At 35.2% G+C, this 21,773-nt stretch overlaps 1 protein-coding gene across 1 annotated transcript in view; it reads left to right on the plus strand.

Moving 5' to 3' along the window:
* LOC133847174 (uncharacterized) overlaps nt 1-21,773 on the plus strand; it is a 39,534-nt gene that overhangs the window by 10,097 nt on the left and 7,664 nt on the right. The window lies entirely within an intron of this gene.

Below are 21,773 nucleotides of genomic sequence, written 5' to 3' on the forward strand. Positions count from 1 at the left end.
AAATGCCACTGGCTGTCGTCGAGAATGGGAGTTTGTGAGTTGCCTGAGCCTGGGCAACAGATTTTCATACAGATTTTTTGGGAGGCTGACGTGATTTCACGAAGGAACAAAAGTCAGAAGTTGAGTAGCAGCCGCAGCTATGCTGAGGGAGGGGGCGAAGGGCAAGGCAAGGGAAAGGAAAGGGGAAAGGGAAGGGCGGCGTCAGGTTAGAGACAATGTCGCAATGCTGGCAAATGATTAAATATCATTGCCAATTAAAGTATAAGTGTGTGTGTGTTTTGTTGTTGCTCCTTTTACGTGCGTGTGTGTGTGTGTGTTTATATAGTTATGTGTGTGTGTGCGTGCCTTTGTGTGTTTGTGTATCGATAACGCTGCGACGCGTTTTCAATTTGTTTTTGCAGATGATTTGAGCAAATAAAACTGTTCTCGACTCTCTCGCACAGTTTCTGTTGCCTTTTTCCATTATGCTGTATCAATAAATGTCTCATTCTTACACACACACACATATGGACAGACTCTCTCTCTCTCTCTTTTAATAGATTTCATTTTCGTTTTCCTTTATCTGTTCAGCTTGTTTACTGGTCGAGTGTTTTGCTTTTGACATAAATGTTAGCTTTGCTTTTTGAATGCATAATGTGAAATTAAAGTGCACTTCGTTTCATCACATCCAATTTTCTACTCTTATGTCACTTTAATTGCTTAGTTTTTCTATTTTTGAAGGGGTTATGGAATATTCAACAGCGTTTTTGAGCGCAATTATTTGTATTACAATGCATATGGGAAAAGTTAATATGTGGTGAGAAAATGTTGTAAACTCGGCAGAAAGTTTCGCAGCAGCAGCGAAAGCAACACACAAAATTTACTCAGCGAAACTTTAGCTTAATAATAATTAAATAAAGTGCTTTGGGCACTGATTTTTGGCATTGTGCGTTAATATTTCCAGGCTAATCCAATCTAATATGCAAGCACATTGTACACTAATTAATTGTTTAACATTTCAATAATTCAAGTTTGTCCCCTTTTAGTCTGATTGGTTTTTCGACAATTAGTTTCATTGTTTATGGTAATGAGTGTCATTATTTACTTATTATTTACCCGCTACCCATGTTGAATAAAAGCAAAACAGTGTGGTATTAATTTTAAAATATACCGAATTAATATACTACAAATATACTAAAATTATACCGACATTGTAATACTATACTACATATAAAATATACCATAGAGTGTAAAATATACCAAAGAGTGCAATATATACCAGATTTTTATCTGATCAAAACCAAATTTGCAGGAATTTTAAATACTTTTGTTATTATAGTATGCACCATAAATTGAGATAGAGCTAAAGAGCATTCAGCTTTAAATTTTAACGAATTTTAATTGAGCAGTTTCATATTAATGATTTTATATTTATTTTTCAAAATTTAAGAGTTCAATTGAAAACAGTTTTCCTATTATATTTGTTATGAAACCCTTTTTAATATAATTTTCTGATTTCAAATAAAATTTGAATTTACAAAATTAAATAAAATCTTTAATCGAACATTTAAATTTTAAATTTTGTGTGCCTACATCTAAATGTAAACTATAATGTTAATAGTTTGATTTAACATTAATTTGTAATATGCATTATTTAGTATTTTAAGCATAAACTTGCTTATTAAATCGGTTTAGTATATGAATTTTAAATTACTAAACTTCATTTGAATTTAGAGCTATAAATTTATATTTTACTATGTAAATTCATATATTGCTTAAGCTTCAAATTAATTTTGCAGTTTATAATGAAACAATTTCCAATTGTAAGCATAACTTTCACAGCTGTAAGCTGACATTAACTAAATTCGATTTGCTTTACTAACTCAACGAGCTGTCATTCGCAATAGCCAGTGTTGTAAAAGCTTCTAGTGCACATCAAGTGCTCGAGATACTTACGCTAACGTTGTATCGTAATACTAGTAAAATGATTTCGAATTCGCTCGTTTGCCTTCAAGCTGAAGCGAGTGTGTGTGATAATATTAACTTAATTGATTGATGAACTTATGCTGCCAAAGTCAGCACTTTCACGTGATGCTCCCACTGGGCTTCTGCTTGTTGTTCGGTATTAATATGTTGACGCTGATGTTATTGAGGATATTGTACGTGTCTGTGGACTAAAATGCCGCTGGCTAACCGCAAAGCATGCACATCACGCTTAGTGTAACGCACTCTCTCTCTCTCTTTCTCTCTCACTCTCTCTTCACAGCCACGCCCATCAATGCGCCCAAAAGCATACAAAAAATATAGACAATTTTTCATCTCGCTTTCTGCTGTTTTTCCCTTGCCCTCCTTGTTGCATTTAGCATTCAATTTATTTGCTGTATGTAGTTATACTCGCTAACCAAACGGATAGAAGGATGTTATAATTTTGTCCATTCACGAAATGAATCAAAAGCTAAAAACTATATACATATGTATGTTTGTATGTACTGTCTGTATAACTGGTATATTTTGTATACTTTGGTATATTTAGGATTGAATGGTATATTGATGATACACAATAGATAGATTTATTTAATTTTTCGTTTTAACGAACAATCTTACATATTTTGTATTTTATAGTAGCATGTAGTGATATATCAATATTTGGTATATTATATAAAAATTTGGTATTTTTTCCTTTCGATTGTCAATCTAATATACTGCATATACTATAGTACATTTTGAATGCAATGGTATAATAATATACCAAATATGCGGCAATACGTATATTTTAGTATTTTTTCGTACTCTATAGTTCATTTTGAATGAAATGGTATATTATATATAGCTTACGGAATATTTTAGCATCATTCAGTTTTGGTTGACTATCTGGTATATTTTATATTGCATTGAACAGTTAGAATGCACTAATATATTGATAAACCACATCTAGCCTACGGTATATTTAAGTATTTTAGTTTGGTATATTTAAGGAATACTGCATTACTTTTGGGTACCGGGTATCTCCGAGTCGAGCACACTCTGATGTGGCATTCTCACTTTATTTTGCCGTTGCAATTGCTGCTGCTCTTGTCTTTTCCCTCTTCATATCTTGGCTTCATTCGCTTGTTTGCCTTCAACTTGCCACCAGGGGGCAGGCCACTTCATGTGCGTATCCCTTGCAGCAGCTCATGCTTGTTAGTGGGCATTACAGTTAGTCTGTTCAGCTGGCAATTCAATGTGAACTCCACTCCTCTCCGTTGCCTTGCAAATTCATTTGCTATTTCATGCTGTCTTGTCTGTCGTGCAATTCTTGCAGCTGACTGCGCTCTTTTCTCTCCACTCTCCTCTCTCTCTCTTTCTTAGAGTGTTTTGAGTGTGTTTTTTGTGGCAGCTAAGCTAAACTTTTGCAATTGTTAGTCAGAGCACACTTGGGTCTAGAGATGCGTGCGCTCCCTGTCTTTAGAGCTTTTCATTTAGCTCACTTCTTTTACAACTCATTTGACTCTTAATTGCTCAGAAAAAGATTCGCTCAAGAGTCTTCCCTTGTTTTGTTTCTTTTTTTTTTTATATACCCATTTGCTTCGTCTAGCTCAATTCCAATGGCTGTCAAACTGCATGCTTAGAATGCCACTTGACATTTGATGTTGCAACTGAATAAGTTGCATGAAATTGGCACGTGCCACATGCCACATGCCATTTGTGAGCACACAAGTCTAAGTAAATTGCCAACTTATTGCGTGTGCGCTTTTTGTCTCGAAAGTCCAATAAAATTTATCAAATGCTGCAGCACTCAATTTAATGCAATATTTATTGCACTTTTATTTGGCAACATTTTGCATTGACTGCCAAACGAAATAAGTTGCAACCGTTCAATTTCCTTGCTGAAGTTTTCTGTTTTCCAAACACTTTCGAACAGTTAATTCGAAACAATCACAGAATTCCACTCGAAACTCTTGAGTTCTCAATTGACGCAGTATGTATGCTATAGTATAGTATGCTATAGTTTTAGCAGCAAGCACAACTTGATTAGCTGGCCACGTGTAATTACGCCTTCCCATTGTGCCACGCCCTGGGTGGACTGACAATGAACCAGCAACAGCAACAACAATGCACGAGAGACATGAACACAATTTTGGCGTTGAGAACACATCGATGTTTATCATTAATTCAGATGACAGCAATGAGCAACCACAACAAGGACATGAAAATGCACTGCAAATTGGGAAATCCACTTAGATACAAACAGAGCGAGAAAGAGAGAGGGAGAGACTGAGAGAGAGAGATAGAGAGAGAGAGAGGGACACATACATACATATATTGATAATGTGTTTGGAGAGTTAATTAAAAGCCAACGTGAAGGTTGCCAGCGGCAAAAGTAACTCAACAATAAAGCAGTAACAACTGAGTAAGGGAAGAGTGCGCAAAAAGATACAGAAGCAGAGGGAGAAGAGGGTGAAGAGGGGCACAAATGCAATTGACAATTGCAGCTTAAGGGTCGAAATTATAACAAGCGACAAAAGCAATGCGATTCTGTTGAATTTGCGAGCAAAGTCGACACGCAGATGCTCTAGCAATAGATCTAAGAAGTCGAAGAAGAATTCCAAGAATTAACCAAAATTTCAAATTGAAAAATTAAATTCCAAGAATTATTTAAAATTAGAATTGAATTTAAGTACTTACCCAAAAAGTATTGCGGCAGATTTCACTGAAATAGAATCTGTAATTAAAGATAAACAACTTTTATTAAAGCATTCAAATAGAACTTGTTAAATATATTATATATAAATAATTAATTACTGGTTTCATGAATGTTGTAGAACTCTCATGAAAAGTTAAATATCGGATTGATGTTTTAATATTTTATTTAATGTTTTAGATATACGTTTTTATTAACGTTCGTAACACTTCCATCACATTTACAAATTAAAGTCTCAGAGAGAGGCAGAGTTAATGAAGTGTTGTGAACGAAATAGTATATCGATAAAATAAAATTTCAGTATTTTTGGTATATCAATTTGGTATATTGTATGAGCTTTTTGGTATATTAATTTGGTATATTGTATGAACTTTTTGGTATATTAATTTGGTATATTGTATGAGCTTTTTGGTATATTAATTTGGTATAATGTATGTGATTTTTGGTATATTAATTTGATATGTTGTATGAGCTCTAAAGCACATATGTGGTATATTTGGAATGTACTAGTATATAAATATACTAAAAATAAATGTTGGTATATTTAAGTATATTAATTTGGTATATTGTACCAAAGCTCTACCGAACGCCCTCGTATATAAACTCGTCCCAAATTCTGTTTTGATTAAAAATCGCGTATATTTTTTACTATGTGGTATAGTATATTTGGAATGTACTAGTATATAAATATACCAAAAATAACCTGTGGTATTTCAGTACTGTTTTGCTTTCATTAAAACCATTGCAATGCAACTCTGAATGAATGTAGCTCTGGGTCACATACTAAACATGCCTTGCATTCTGCAGCTGTCTGAATGCACAAAGCAAACAAACAAACGCCAAATGCAGCTACAAAAGCATGCTTTGTGGCAAAGTGTAAGCATTAAGTTGACCTCCGTTGTCAAGGGTATTTATGGCGTTTTATGCTTTGATTTTATTACATTTCTTTTTCTATTTTTGTTCGCTGCCAGACAGCGAGCGACGAGCGGACAAAATGCACAATGCAGCAGCGCAACTTTTTACAATCAACTGCGCTTGGGCGTCAGATAAGTTCTAATTGAAATTGTGTAGAGCGATGGCTTTATGTGTGTAAAGTGTGTGTGTGTGTGTTTGAGGGTGTGTGTGTTGCGTTTGCAGCGTCTGACAGGCAGCTGCCAAGTGGCGCCCAGGACAAAAGACAGCGACAAGTTTATTTAAGCAAGATTTGAATGACACAAGGATAAGCGACGAATACGACGACGACGATGATCCTTGGATGAGCAATGGGACGAATGTGTGTTTGTGTACGTGAATGCGTATGGATCACATGCAGATGCCGAGCAACATCCTGTGACAGGAGTGCTCATGTCACATGGCTTCCGTTTCGCCTGGCAGAGCACAACAAAGCACACACACACAAACATTCCTCGCTCCTCCTCGCTTCTTGTAGACCTAGAAGCCAAGCCTTGGAATGAGAATAATTCCAAGTGTGTGCCAACTACTGACCTTGGCCAGGACTTTGGGGCCAGGACATAGACTGGCTGGCTGGCTGACAATGCCAACAGTTAGTCAGTGTCGAACAATTTTTGCTTTCTACTGCTGTTTTTGCTGCTCTGGCAAACGATTTGATTTATTCAACTCTCGCTTTGCATATGCCAGAGTCGACAATGGACATGGGATATGGTCACAGGGTCACAAATGTCATGTCACTAACTTATGAGCATAAGCAGACAAGTAACTGAGTCAGACACGTAGGCAAACGGGGGGGAGGAAGAAAGTGAAAGAGAGAGAGAGGGAGATAGGTTGGCAGCCATGACGCGCTGCTGCTTTAAGCGCTTATTTATGGCAACAACAACAACAACATCATCATCTCGACAACTGGTGAAAATATGCCAAGCAAAACTTTAGTTTTCCATTATGGAAAAGTGCGTAGCTCGTAAACAACAAACACATTATGTATAATAAAAACTCTAGGCTAGGCGAGTGTGTGCGTGCCTATGTGTGAGTGTGTGTATGTTACGGTGTGTGTGTGTGCGTGTGTGCTCAGGAGCGGAGTGTGGCAAGCGATAGCTTAAGAAGTGTATAGAGAGCATAGTGAGAGGGTCTAGGTGAGCCTATAAACAGTTTACATGGTGAACACAGTGAATAGATCACCCGCCAAAAGTGGGAGCGAGAAAAGCAGGAAAGAGAATGACAACATATAAAGCTAGACAATTTATAAGAAGTACTAAGACAGCTACAGTTGAGTGTGATCGACTGTAAGATACACACGTTCTCAATAAAAGCCAAACAGTGCGGTATTATCATTTAAATATGCTAAATTCATATATCAAAAAAATACTGAAATAGTGTGGTATCATCAGTTAACTATGCTAAAGTAATATAACAAAAATACTGAAATAATACAGTATCATCATTTAAATATACTGAATTAATATTCCGATAATACTACAATATCATGGTATCATCATTTAAATATACTAAATTAACATATGAAAAATACTCAAATATATACCGAAATGTAATACGGACTGTCAAAAAATGGGGAATCTCTTATAGTCTCTTTTACCCAAAGAAATAATAGAAAGCAAAAATAATTTGCATTAGGTGAGTCTATAAACAGCTTATATGTATAGCGCAAAAAGTCCATAACACAATCAATGTGTCAACAAATAAGAACAGAATGAAACTAGATAGGCATAAATAATGTGGTCAGTTTTTTGACTTAAACCTTGAAAGGGTCTAGCTGAGCCTATAGTATATACTCCCCTCTAGAAGTTGTTTATATAAAACTTATAAAGGGGAGTATATACAATGATCACTTAATAAAAACCATATCAATAATTAATGTGATAACAAAAGGCGATAATTCAATAAACAAGTATTAAGCATTAAAAGGGTCTAGTTGAGCCTATCATATTAATAACTATATATATGTATATAATAGGGAGGAATATATAGATCACTTTAAAGAGCAATACATAATAATATTAATTAATGTGGTTACGTCAATGCGATAAGAGAAAGGATGTGTAATAAAAATCCATTACATAAATGGAAACGAATTAAATTTAGACAAGAATAAAGATATATGCATTATAGAGTAGTTAAGAGTATAGACATTTCATAGCGTTTAACTAATAAACACAGCAGATAAAGGTCAGTAAATTCATCATGAACTAAAATGCTAGTACATAAATCAAGGAATATTTTAGTTATAGACAAAATTGATAATCAATTAATTCGATATACATTGTGGCCATATAAAACTATCAAATTTAAAGTCTCTCACAATTTGAAATTGCCAATGAAATGTATGGTAAATTGAATTACGAGTAAACCGAACTAGAAATGACATTCATAATTTGTGTGTAATTAGCATTGGCAAACCCACAATTTACTATGCAAAATTTGTTTAAGCTGCGTAAACACATGAATTACATTGCATAAATATTGTAGCGCAAAATAACTGGCTCCAAATACAATGATTCAGAAATCGAAGTGGGCTAAAGATAATATTGTTTGATTGATTTTAAATACTTTCCGGCTGAAATCCGACCCTGTATAAGCAGCCCACATTCCACAGCCACACTCAAAGCAAAAGCGAGACTTTGTCTCAGTCTCAGTCGCAATCGCAGTCGCTGTCTGAGCTGAAGAGTCTTGGAGTCTGTGTGTGTTTGCCACTTTCGTGTTTGCTCAAGTCGCTCGGCATCAAAGTGTGTCAGGAGCAAGTCAAGGGAAAGCAGAGAAAGAGAGAGAGAGAAAGAAAGAGGGAGAGAGAGTAAGGACACGAAAATAAACGGAAGGCGTCTGACGACGCTGACAGCGCAAATTTTCGCGCTGCCAAACTTGGCTGAATTTTCTTTCATTTTTTTTTTCTTCTTCATTTTATGACAACAGGCTAAGCAGCTAAACACCAACAACTCAAACAATTTCAACGACAGTGAGAAACAATTGCGTGTGACGTCAAAGTGATGCCCAAACTGTGAGTTTGTCAGGCAGGCAAGCAGGTGACTGAAGGGTTTGAAGATATGAGAAACATGCTGATGAAAGCACGTTTTCCATCCTTTAACTAACTAAAATATGCTATCAATTTAATGGGAAATATGAGAGATAGTTATACCCTTTGGTATATGTGGAATATAAAATATATTCGATTGTCAAGCAAAGCTCAATTATACTAAAACATAGCGTGGTATATTGAAATACCATTACATTCAAAATGTACGAAATATATTAGATATTCAAGTGGCAATCAAAGGGAAAAAATACTAAAATGTGCCTTTTGATTAAAATATATGGCAAACTATATTTGGTATTATCAATATACTAGTTCATTCCAAATATACCATATGACGAGTGTTGAACTCATCACAAAGTCAAAGAGTTTTCATTTAATCGAAAACTAAACAATATTCGTCATCTTGGCATTTAAATTTAAAGAGCACATCAAGTATAAATCTTGAGTTGAGTTTGCATTCAACGCATTTCCAAAGAACTCAATTTCATAGAAAGCATTAACTGAGTGATTGTACTCGTTGAATAAAAGCTTGTTTTTCCACATAATTCGAATCGATATTGCTATAGAAATCGTAAGCAAGACATTTCACAACTGATTAAAGCAATTTGCAAAATTGAATACTGCGCAAATACGTGATTAAATATTAATTCAATGCAATGAATTAATAGGCTGATTAAAGGCACTCCTTGAGTGTCCTTGAGTGGCAAACGCTGTCGGCTGCAAAAGTTTTTCAACTGATTTTTGAAATCGTCCATCATTCATGGCATTGTCAAATGCCTAGGCACTTGCCAGCCAGCCAGCCAGTCAGCCAGTCTCACATAATATCGATGAATCTAACCAACTTACGAGTTTCTGTCCCTGAGATAAATGATGGGCCATTTAGCCCAAAGAGAGAGAGAGAGAGAAAGTTGGATGATATGTCATCCATATTGAAGGATATGATCGGGCCATGTTTATGCTTGAGTGATGAGGACGTCAGCTGCTGCTTCTCATTGTTTGTCACAGCGAGATAAATGGCTCAAATAGCTGCCTGCTGCCTACAGTTTGAGCAGCACTGCTCGAGCTGTGGAGTAGCAATCAAAATGTGATTTTGCTGATTTATTGCGCATTCAAAGTGTTGGCCCAAGGATAACACAACGTCTCAACGCCTGTTGCATGGTCAGCTCTATGCATATGTGTGTGTGAGTGCTTGGGTGTGTGTGTGTGTGTGAGTGTTTACTTGTATTTGCTGAGCTGATTGGCAACAAGATTCCCCAACAATTGCGCATCCAAAATAAATCAGTATAAAGTTTTCATACACGCTACCCATTTGGGTAGAAGGGTTTTATATCATTGTGCTGGCACGAAGTATATGTAGCAAGGAGATGAAGGCAACTTCGACCCCATTAAGTATTGTAAGTTTGTTGCGAACAGATACAAATTCTAGAAGTTATTTAAGAAAAACTTTTGTATTGCAAAAAGAACCGGTTCTTAGTTGCTTTGGCTAACAATCTGGTATATTTTGAATGCAGCACTATATAAATATACCAAATATAGCTATTGGTATATTCTAGTATTTTTGCGGTAAATTAACTCGATTCATTTTGTGATATATTTTGCACTCTATGGTATATTTTGAATGTAGTACTATTCAATATGCCAAATATAGCTTTTGATATATTATAGTATTTTTCGGAAATACTCATTTGGTATGTTTTGTGGTATATTTTGTACTATATGATATATTTTGAACGTAGTACTTATCAATATACCAAATATAGTCTTTAGTATATTTTAGTATTTTTGTGGTATATTTATTTGGTATATTTTAAGAATAATACCACACTGTTTTACTCCCATTTAAAATGGATAGCAGGTATTGCACAGTCGAGCACACTCGACTGTAGCTTTCTTCCATGTTTCTTTTGGGTTTGCGATTGACACAGCAGAAAAGCGAAAAGCTGCAAGTTCTATTTTCGTATTACCTAAAGAAAGCAACAACAACAACAAAGAAATGACGGATATCCGTCACACCAAAACCGAAAAAAAATAACAAAAAATAATGAATGTTGTTTAGCCATGTTGGCAAACAAGAAAAATTAGTTTTGTGCATGGGAAATCCTTTAGAAATCCTTTCTCACCACAGCGATGGCGACGGCGACAAACACAAACAAGGCGACAAAACAAAAAGCAGCTGAAGCGACAATCGATCGACTGATAGATATGCTGTAAAGCTAAATACATTTTAATATTCGTTTATCATAATGTTAATATATTTAACATTTATTTGCTTAGCTATTGTTTAACAAAATGAGTTTCTAAATATAAAAATTAATTTTAAATTAGAAAAAAAAAATGCGATGATGCTTTAGAAACTCATTATGTTAAACAACAGCTAAGTAAAAATAGTTAAAAATATTATAATATAATGAATTATGAAAAGTGCAAAGCTCAAAAGTCACAAAGTTAAACTATCGTATGCAATATTATTAATGGCAACATACGCTTAAGAGTCGAAAGCGTTTTTAATGAGGCAAGGAAAGTATATGATTAAATCTGAAACTAATGTTTTTAAAATTTGATACCTGATACAATTTCCAGTAGAATAGTATAGTATTAAAAATAAGTAGTAGCTGTTCGCTGTGAATTTGCCATGCATATGTTTAAATAACATTTTCTTAGCCTTGCCAAAGTATCGATCAAAAGCATCAGAACCCTTTCAATTGTCCGAACTTTTAAGGAGTATTGCAAATGGAGGCAAAACGGAAGATGAAAACGACGGCCGACAAATTTTAGCGCCATCATCGTCATTGTTGTTGTATTTTTAGTTGTTGCTGCTATTGTTGTGTTCGCTGTTCGCTGTTGTGTGTTGTTTGTTGTCGCTCGGTTTGCCGGACCAAGTGGAAAAGTTATGAGGCGCCGCGAGACTCGAATACAGTCCCTAACAATTTAATGCTCAGCGACTCGACTCGACGCTACGCAACGCAAAGTGATAGCCGGATATACGCTGCGTATACGTAATGTGTTGTACGCTCGGCTTTATGATAAAGTCCCAGCAAAAAAAAAAAAAGAAAATAATTTTTATGGTAAGCTTGGGGGATTTCAATTCGTTTGTCTAATTTTTTATGGCAATCAAAGCGAAGACTGCGAAATGAGTGTAAGGAACACGCTAAGGCTGTTAGTTAAAGATTTACGAGCTGAGCCGCAGATGAACTACGCAACAAGAAAGCACATAAAACAGAAACAAAACGTGCAGTTTTTCCATTTTCTTATTTTGTTTATGGCGAATTGAAGGTGCTAGTGATTTGCGGAATACTCCATTCTATTTCGTTGCAATGAATGGGAAAAAGCGAAGAAATTGTGGCCAGCGAAAAGTCTTATTACAGACAATTAAATGCAATTTACAAATATGAATAATAATTGTGCGTGTTCAAAAAGAAACAGCTAAAAGAAATTAAGTGTAAAGTGTTAGCAATAACAATAACTTGGCTGAATTTAAGTAAAAGTAAAAATTAAATCAAATTGTTGTTATGGAAAAAGTGAACATTAAAAATGCGAGTCAAAAGAGTTGCAATTGAGTTAAGGTAAAATATCCATAATAATTTGCTAGGTAATTTATTGAAATTGAAAGATATGCAAAATTATTATGCGAGTTAACAAATTCATAAATAAATATGGTAATAAACTGATTGCTCGATTATTCACTTTACATAAATGAGGAATAATTATGAGACTTTAAAGAGATACAATAAATAGCATTTATTTGGTCAGTAATTTATTTTATTGTCAAGTATATGCAAAATAGTTAAGAGAGATAAGAACTGTAGGGAAATATGTAATTGAATTAAAAATGTTATTAGTGGAAAAATTTCTGTATGAGCAATAATTAAAAGACTTAGTTGAGATACAATTTATAATATACTTGAGGTAGAAATTGCTTTAGTGGAAAATAATCCATAAATTCATTTATGTACAATAATTATGAGAGTTGAATAAAACACACAAAATTAAGTTGCGGTAAGAGTTCATAATTAATGTTTGCTAGGCAATGCTTAATAACCATTAGAGAGATACACACAAATTGTTGGCATACAGGCAAAGTGCAACCAATTGTTGGCAAATCGTAAATACACAGAATTCAGAACTGAGGAATGTGCGTATTTATGCATAATCATTGCGGTTCATTTGTGGTATTTTTGTGCTGTGCGTCATACGTTTTAACAGGTGAATCAATTCACCAAAATTATTGCGTTGCGTTGCTCTGCGTTGCGTTGTTAAGAACCGCAAACCGCAACGCAATCGTTGCAAAATTCGAGATGAGTTGGCGTTTGTTGCCTACGGTGTGTGTGTGTGTGTGTGGACTGGGCTTATTTTGCAATTAAAGCGACAACAGCCCGAAAGTATGCTTTAATCTGTGCGTAATTGCAGAACCAGGGACAGAAACGGCATGCGAATGCGAATGCGAATGTGCAGCATGAAAACTCATTAGTGCGTTCATAATGATGCCTTGTGGGCGGCAAAGAATAAAAAGCCAAATACCAAACACACACACACACACATTTCCGATTGCGTGTGTGTTTGTGTTTGTGCTGCACTCGATATACATGCAATTTAATCTCGCTGGCATTCAGCATGGGGATCATCAACAGCATTTCGATGCCTTAAATCTAATTGTGATTACAAGCAAACGCAGATGAGCACAAAATTCCCAGCAGAATGGTTTAACATATAAAAAAACTGAAGAAAGATTGTCCTCGACTGTGAGATATCCGCTATCCATGTTCAATAAAATCATATTCTAAAAATATACCGCAAAAATATTAAAATATAGCAAAGTATACCAAAATATACCGTAGGCTAAAAATGGTATATAAAGATACCATTACGTTTGAAATGTTCCATAGAATATGAAATATGTTAGATTGTTAATCGCAGTGAAAAATACCAAAAAATATACCCTTTGGTATTTGCTATACTGGTTTGCCAATACATTAAAAATATACTATAAAGTACAAAATATACCAGATTTACAGACGGGCATGGCTATAATACTAAGTATAAATGGTATATTTATATAGTATATAAATGGTATATTTAAATCCCTCTACATCCAAAACATACTATAGAATACAAAATAGATTACATTGACAATCGAAGCAAAAAATCATTAAAATATATCATAGGCTATATATTTGTATTAGTTTTACCGATGGATAGGCTTATTTGGTATTATCAATATATATATATACCATTATATTCCAAATATACCATAGTGCACATAATATACCAGTTTTATAGATAGACACAGCTATTCCGCTTCGTCTAATCAAAAATATATTTACTTCATGGGGTCAAAGATGCCTCCCTCAGCACAAAGTTATAATACCCTTCCACCATATGGGTAGCGGGTATAGAAATTGAATGAAAAGAGCAGCTGAGCAAACATTTTTGCTGGACGTTGTCCACTGCGCATTTTTTCTTTTGGTAATTTCAACAGCCGTCCGAAAGTATACAGCATTATTTTTAATTGCGACATTAAAGCGCATCTCTCGCATGCTCCACTTGCTTGGAAGACTCTTTGCTTCTCCTTTGCTTGCAAGTTTGCTGCAAGTGGTAGTAACAAAAACTGTCATTTTGGCATTTGCCAATTAATGTTGCAAGTTTTCTGAGCCAAAGTTGCAAGCGTCGCCGCCACCGCCGCCAACACACACACTGTTAACATTGCCACCGACATTTATGAGTGGCTGCATCATCATCATCATCATCGTTATTATAATTATTATTATTTATGTTGGTTTATTGCAAAGTTTTTGCAGCAGTAACTACGGCTGCCAAATGAAAGCTAACTGCCAGATTATTACAAAACTTCCACTCGTATCTCAAATGAGTCTTGCACTCAAAAGTGTGCTTGATGCATAGCTTCAGTTGCTGGTTGCTGGTTGCTCGATGCTCGGTGCAGGCTTAACCGACTGGCAAATTCTCATCAGTTATTTTGCAGAGATCGCAAGATACGTTTTAAGTAAATGCTGCTGTCAAGGCTTGATGAATTTACTTGAGATTTGCTTCTACATTCAAAATTACAAATTACAAATTGCATTTCATTTGCCGGAGACCATAAACTGATGCTTTAATCTTGATAAATAATATTTAATGTCAAAGTTTTGCTTAGTTTCTAAATTGGATAGTTTTCTTATAAAAGATTGTAGAATTCTTGATACTTCAATAAATTAAAAAAAGACTTTTTTGCATTACAAATAAACAGATCATAAGTCGACATATTAAAATAAAATTTGTTGCAACTTTGAACTTCAAACTTTTGTTTACAAAAAACCTTTTTATACCCGCTACCCATAGGGTAGAAGGGTATTATAACTTTGTGCCGGCAGGAAATGTATGTAACAGGTAGAAGGAGGCATCTCCGACCCTATAAAGTATATATATTCTTGATCAGCGTCAACAGCCGAGTCGATCTAGCCATGTCCGTCTGTCCGTCTGTGTGTCTGTCCGTCCGTCCGTATGAACACCTAGATCTCAGAGACTATAAGAGATAGAGCTATAATTTTTTTTCGACAACATTTGTTATGTTTGCACGCAGATCAAGTTTGTTTCAAATTTTTGCCACGCCCCCTTCCGCCCACGTAAAAAAATCGAATAACGAGCGTAATTTTAAAGCTAGAGTTACGAATTTTGGTATATACAATAAATACTATAGTAGTTATGATTCCTGAAAATTTTGTAGCGATCAGATAAAAATTGTCGAAGTTATTAAAGAAATACTTTTGTATGGGCAAAAACGCCTACCTACTAGGGCTCTTAGTTACTTTGTCTGACAATCTGGTATATTGTGCCGTCTATGGTATATTTTGAATGCGGCACTATATCGATATACCACATATACCATTTGGTATATTTTTAGTATTTTTTAGTATTTTCGGTATATTTTGAAATAATACCGCAATATTTTGCCCCTATTAAAAATGGGTAGCGGGTATCTCACAGTCGAGCACACTCGACTGTAACTTTCTTACTTGTTTGCTTTATAAATAAACATCCTTTATATTCTGCTTACTTTGCGTATTCCATTCATTCCCCATTTCATTTTAGAGTCACTTTAAAGGTGATCTCTTTTGGTCCACTTGCACGTGAAGCAGCGGTGAAAAGTATGCTACAATTTTTTTATTTGAAGCGCGCTGAAAAGCACGCTACGAATTTTGTTTAACGTTAACGTGAAATTTCCGGGGTACAATTTTTATGACACAATCGTTGTTTTTTGGACGTCTTCTTCTGAAGTAGTATATAAAGAGAGACTGCGCTTTAATGGTTGGCTTGGCTCATAACCTAAAGTCTCTAAAGTACGTGAAGCAGCAGCTGAAGTATTCACTCAAGCTGATGAGTGCACCAACTCATTCACTTTTCAAGAGTGTGCGCAGCAAGTGAAATCTGCTCTAGCAACGAGTAGCTACCGAAATTGCATTTCAAGTAACTATCTTGGCATATGAAGCACACACACACACACACATTCTCACACTCTCTCACATACTTAAGGCACATTTGATAGCATTCACATTCACATTCGAATTTCACATTGGACCTTTGGGGTTTGGCTCAAGATTTCATTTGCATTTTGCTGTTAAATTTTGATAAATTTATGTAAACAAAATGCAAAATACTCGGTAAATGGCAAAAGTAAATCATAGCAGCAGGACACACGGTCACAATGCCGCCGCACAGCCTGCTGTGCTCTTCTTCCTTCTCCTTTTTCGCCTCTTTACCCCTTCCTTTTCCCTTTCTCCCTTTCATCTCTCGTAACTGGGTCAAATGCAGCTGCCAGTTGAGTGCTTTGGTTGTTCGTACGTTGATTTTTTCGTTTGTTCTTTTCTTCTTTTTTATTTTTGCGTTTTTCGTTCTCAGCAAATTGTTAAAAATGAGGTGCAACGTTTTGCAACGTGCAATGGGGCATGCAACAAGCAAATGACCAACTACTGCTGCTGGTGTTTCATTGAGTTATTCATGCAACGAATGCATTGCATTCATTTCGCACTCACTCTCGCATAATAAGGCAGAGGCGAAGGCGGGGCCGGTGTGCGAGTGGGCGTGGTCATCGAGCAGCTTTCGAATTGCGGTCATCGCATGAACTTTTATCGAGAGCTGTTGCAAACAACGTGCCACGCCAAGCGCCTCGAGAGTTGTTATTGTGCTATGTGATTGCAGTGCGCACAGTGGGGCAAATTAGCAAATGAATTAATAGCTATATATTCTGCTTGCTGATTTTTTGGTGGAATACCATAGAGAACAAAATATACCAGATGTTTAACAAAAGCGAAAAATACTAAAATAGACCAAGAGATATATTTGGTATATTGATTCATGATAGCACATTCAAAAATATACCGACGGCTTTATTTGGTATATTGATATACTAGAGCACCCAAAGTATACCATAAGGTACCAAACATAGCAGAATGTCAACTAAAGCCAAAAATACTACAATATACCGAAGGTTATATTTGGTATATTGATATACAAATACACTAAAAATATACCATATAATACAAAATATACCGAAATGCCAACAAAGCGAATAATACAAAAATATACCGAAGGATATCTTTGGTATATTGATATACTACTACCCTCAAAAAATACCATAGAGTTCAAAATATACCAAATTCCCTATCAAAGTAATGACGACTTGAATCAGTCGCAGACATTATAAAAATATTGTATATACATATATACATATTAACATAATTTGATCTACTCAAGTAGAGCTCAAATCTTCGAAGTGTTGTTTTCAGTATTATTTTAATACTACATTTAGCTTCCTTTTACTAATTATTAAGTTCCCTCGAACAATTATGATTATAACTACAGCACTCTCTTAAAATATAAAAGGAAATTCTAAAGAACTGATTAAATTAAAGAGAATCCATTTAAGGAATGCATTTTGCAATACAAAACTTTTTAGTGTTAAAAGTGTTTAACAAACTCTCATAAATAGCTTTGGATTTTATCATAGCTGTATATTCAGCATTAGCTTTTTTCGAACTATTCACAGTGACCTTCTTTGGCCCACTGTGTGTGGGGGCCAGTCTTTACTAATTACGCTGGCAACATTAATCCAACTGCTGACAGCATGGGCGTTGCGGGGGGGCGTGGCACAAATCACGAGCTGATATATAGTTGCCAGCTTAAAGCACATAATGCTAATGATGATAAGCGTTCGCCAGCTCGTTTCGCTCGTTTCGTTAACCCAGGGCAGAATGAGTTGCCTGCCTCACACCTCACTCTGCCACATGCCACCATGCCACCACATTACTCGCACATTGCCACACTGTCTGTATGTGTGTGTGGCAGTGTGCATAGCATGTTGCGTTTACGCTTCCGCATCAGCGCGCTGAGTTTGTCGAGCTTGAACAAAAAAGTCAAAGCGCAACGAAAGCAAAAGTTGTCAGAAGTACAAAAAGCAGAAGAAGAAGGCCAAACAAAAACCAAACTACACAAATAAAAAAAAAAAACTGAGTGTGAGACTAAAAGAGGTTGGTAAAGAAGAGGGGGGAAAGGAGAAGAGATGCTGTCATGCATGTTAAAATGATGTCAACGGCGACAACGCGCAAAGTGCTGCTGCTGCTGCTGCATTAAAAACTCGCTCAGAGTCTATAAATAAATATGAAAGATACATTTATAATACGACTTTTATCCCCATAATGCTGTCTCCCTCCCCCTCGCATAATCTCGCTTTTACAATCGTTTCGTTTCGTTTAATAATAAACTGCGTTCTGCTTTTCCATTTTTTGTATTGACCCAGTTTGGCAATTAGCAATGTCGAATGATAAATCACTCTCACTATTAATACTTGCGGACTACGCGGCGTATGAGCAACTTCTAGCGAAAATTTAGTACACTCATTTACATAAATGAAAATTACAGAACATTTTGCCCAACTAACTTTGTGAAAACTAAACGGATTAACATGCGAAAACTATTTTTATTCAGATTACAAATTATGAGATTAAGTTGAACTTATTATTTGGTTTATGAAGTCTGAATTATTTACTAATCAAAATTAAATTTATGGATTTAAATTTGATGAATACAATTTTTGGTATTAGAAATTGACAGTTTTAAAATTCTTTTATTAAGACTAGACTTTATTCACTTCGACTTTAAATAAGAATTTCAACTAAAATGGTCTGTAAAGTCGGAATTAATTCTTTACCTTTATAAACTTTTTAGAGCAGTTTCTTTAAAAAACATTTTTGGTATTAGAAATCGTCAGTTTAATGAATTTTTTTTAAAGACTAGATTTATTTAGACTTTAAATTCAAATTATAAATAAAATGATCTATTAATACTGAATTATTTCTTTAAAAATAAACATTTTTAGAGCAGTTTCTTTGAATACATTTTTGATATTTTAAATTGGCAGATTCAGGAATTTTTCTAACAATTTTTCCTATATTTTTCGCTGCCAACTTGTTTATAACTTACTTTAAAATGCACCAAACAAAACAGTTAAACAATTTAACATATAAAACTGTTCTTTCATATTTATGGCATTGCAGAGAATTTTATAAAATTGTTTTAACTACAGTTGTGAGCTGCCTTTGGGCAAACTAAATCCAATTTCAAAGAAAACAATTTGAAAACTGTTTTTGATGCATTTTAATTGTGTTTTTATGTTGAGTGTGTGTGCATATGTGTGTGTTTTAATATAATAATACCACTTTCTCTCTTTCTCTCTTTCACTCTTCACACACACTTCACATCACCCAAGTTGAGTGAACAATTTGATATTGTGGAATATTCAATAAATCGAGATAGTTTTATTGCGAGTGAAGCGGCAACAGTAGCACTTTGGCGCCATCTGGTGTGCATGTAGTGTGTGTTATGCATATTGCATGACATGCATATAGTATTTTTATATACTGAATGTACATACATACATATATCCTAGGGTATATACGATACAGCATGCCGTAAATTGTTTGCAAACTATATTTTCAAACACACATGCTGTGGCAAGTGGGCGTGGCACGTTGCATTGATGTCAGGCTGCGGCAAGCTGCATTAAAATTGCAGCGGAAGTGCAGTTGCCGCACTCAACATTGACATTCCACAAAATGGTAGGCAACAAAAAATTGTCACACGCAATTCACGGCAGCAAAGGGGATGAGTGGAGAGGGGGGTGAGAGGGGAAGTGAGCTGAATTTATATGCAAATTATATCAAAGTGACACACACACGCTCGCTCACTCACACACACACACACACACACAGGCAGTGATGCAATCTCCCAAAAGAGAAACAAGCGCACTTGATTACAGTTTGAACAGCACTGGACACAAGAGCACAAGCAGCCGTTGCCACTGCTGCAAGTTATTGTGGCGCAATATTGTGCGGCGCCTGTTGACAAACAAACTTGCAACCCCCCTCCCATCACAACCTGCCAAAAAAAAAGCAAGTAAGAGTGTGCTCGACTGTGAGATACCCGTTACCCATTTTGAATAAGAGCAAATCAGTGCGGTATTATTCTTACAATATACCTCAAAGATACTACAAATATACCAAAGACTATATTTGATATATTGACATAGTAACACATTCAAATATACCATATGGTCAGCTAAAGCAAGTGGAAGTTTTACCCCATACAAAAGTATTTCTTAAATAACTAAATACAATTTGTATCTCATTGCAAACAAATTTTGAGGAATCATAAATACTGTAGTTAATATTATTTGTATCAAAAATCGTTACTATATCTTCAATATTACGCTTGTTTTTCGATTTTCGAGGGAGGAAGTGGCAATACGAATGGACAGACGGACTTAGCTTTATGGTCTCGCCTTCTGATCATAAATATATTATATATATATACTTTATAGGGCGAAGATGCCTTCTTCTGTCTGTTATAATACCCTTCAAGCTTATGGGTAGCGGGTATACACAAAGGCGCAAGTGCCACGCCTGACACGACCTTTAGACGCTGCAAGTGAAGTTGACTGATGGCCAAATGGCCAAACTGACAAGCTAAAGCCTTTTTCAAATGAACTGCACACAGCAGTGTGGCATGCAACACAATCGTTGCACAGTCTATAACGAGGGAGTGAGAGAGAGAAAGAGAGAAGCGAATGTGCGTAACCGGAGCTGACCCAAAAGGTTGGCTCCTTGATAAATGATGATGAGTTGCCTTTCAACCTTCTTCCCAAAAAACACACACAAGTTGTCGAGTGTGCTCGACTATGCGATACCCGATACTGTTCATACAAAATATTTGCAGTTTATTAACTATTTGAAATTTAATTCTTTGGCAATGTGTGACATAAAACTGAAATTACTTAAATACTAAAAAAAAACAAATCGAAAAAAAAAACGTAATACGTGATTCAGCTCTGACTAAAAGTTAATGAAATGCCTTGAACTCTGAAGAATATTATTATGAAATTTGATGACACCAACTCGTATAGTTCCTGAGATTGAAGTGTTTATTTAAACGGACAGACGGACAAGATTATTAAAAAAAAAAGATACTTATATCAGCGTTAGTAGGTCTGACTAAAAGTTAAGTAAAAGCCTTGAACTTTAAAGAATATTGTTAACAAATTTGCTGATACTAGATTTTATAGTTATTGAGATTAACAAGTTTATTGTAACGGACAGACGGATAACAAAAGCTCAAATAATTCTCACAATTAACGAGTTCTTTTCAACGGACAAACGGATTCTATCAAATACTAAATGAAATAAACGTAGAACGTAGAATCCTTAAGCATATTATTATTACAATTTGTGAGATCGAAATATTTATTTCGACGACGAACAAGTCGAAATCAAAAGCATATAAGAAGAGCATACATTGTGGGATAGGCGCTGCCGTTTCTAAATTGTTTTGGGGAACGAACTCAATTTCGATTCCTTAAGTTGTTGAAAGATAAAGAAAAAAATTGAAATTATATAAAATACTATACCAAAATTTGGCAATACCAAAATTCAGACAATAGAAAAGTTGACTTAACTAAAGAAGACTTAAGAACTCAAAAAAATTAGGTTTTTTATATTAAGTTTGCCTCAGTAGAATATATTACTTGGCTGTCCTGTGAAAACAGGTAAGCGCCATCGCCGATTGAACAAT

This window comes from Drosophila sulfurigaster, chromosome X, assembly GCF_023558435.1.
Source record: "Drosophila sulfurigaster albostrigata strain 15112-1811.04 chromosome X, ASM2355843v2, whole genome shotgun sequence".
NCBI classification, from domain to species: Eukaryota; Metazoa; Arthropoda; class Insecta; order Diptera; family Drosophilidae; genus Drosophila; species Drosophila sulfurigaster.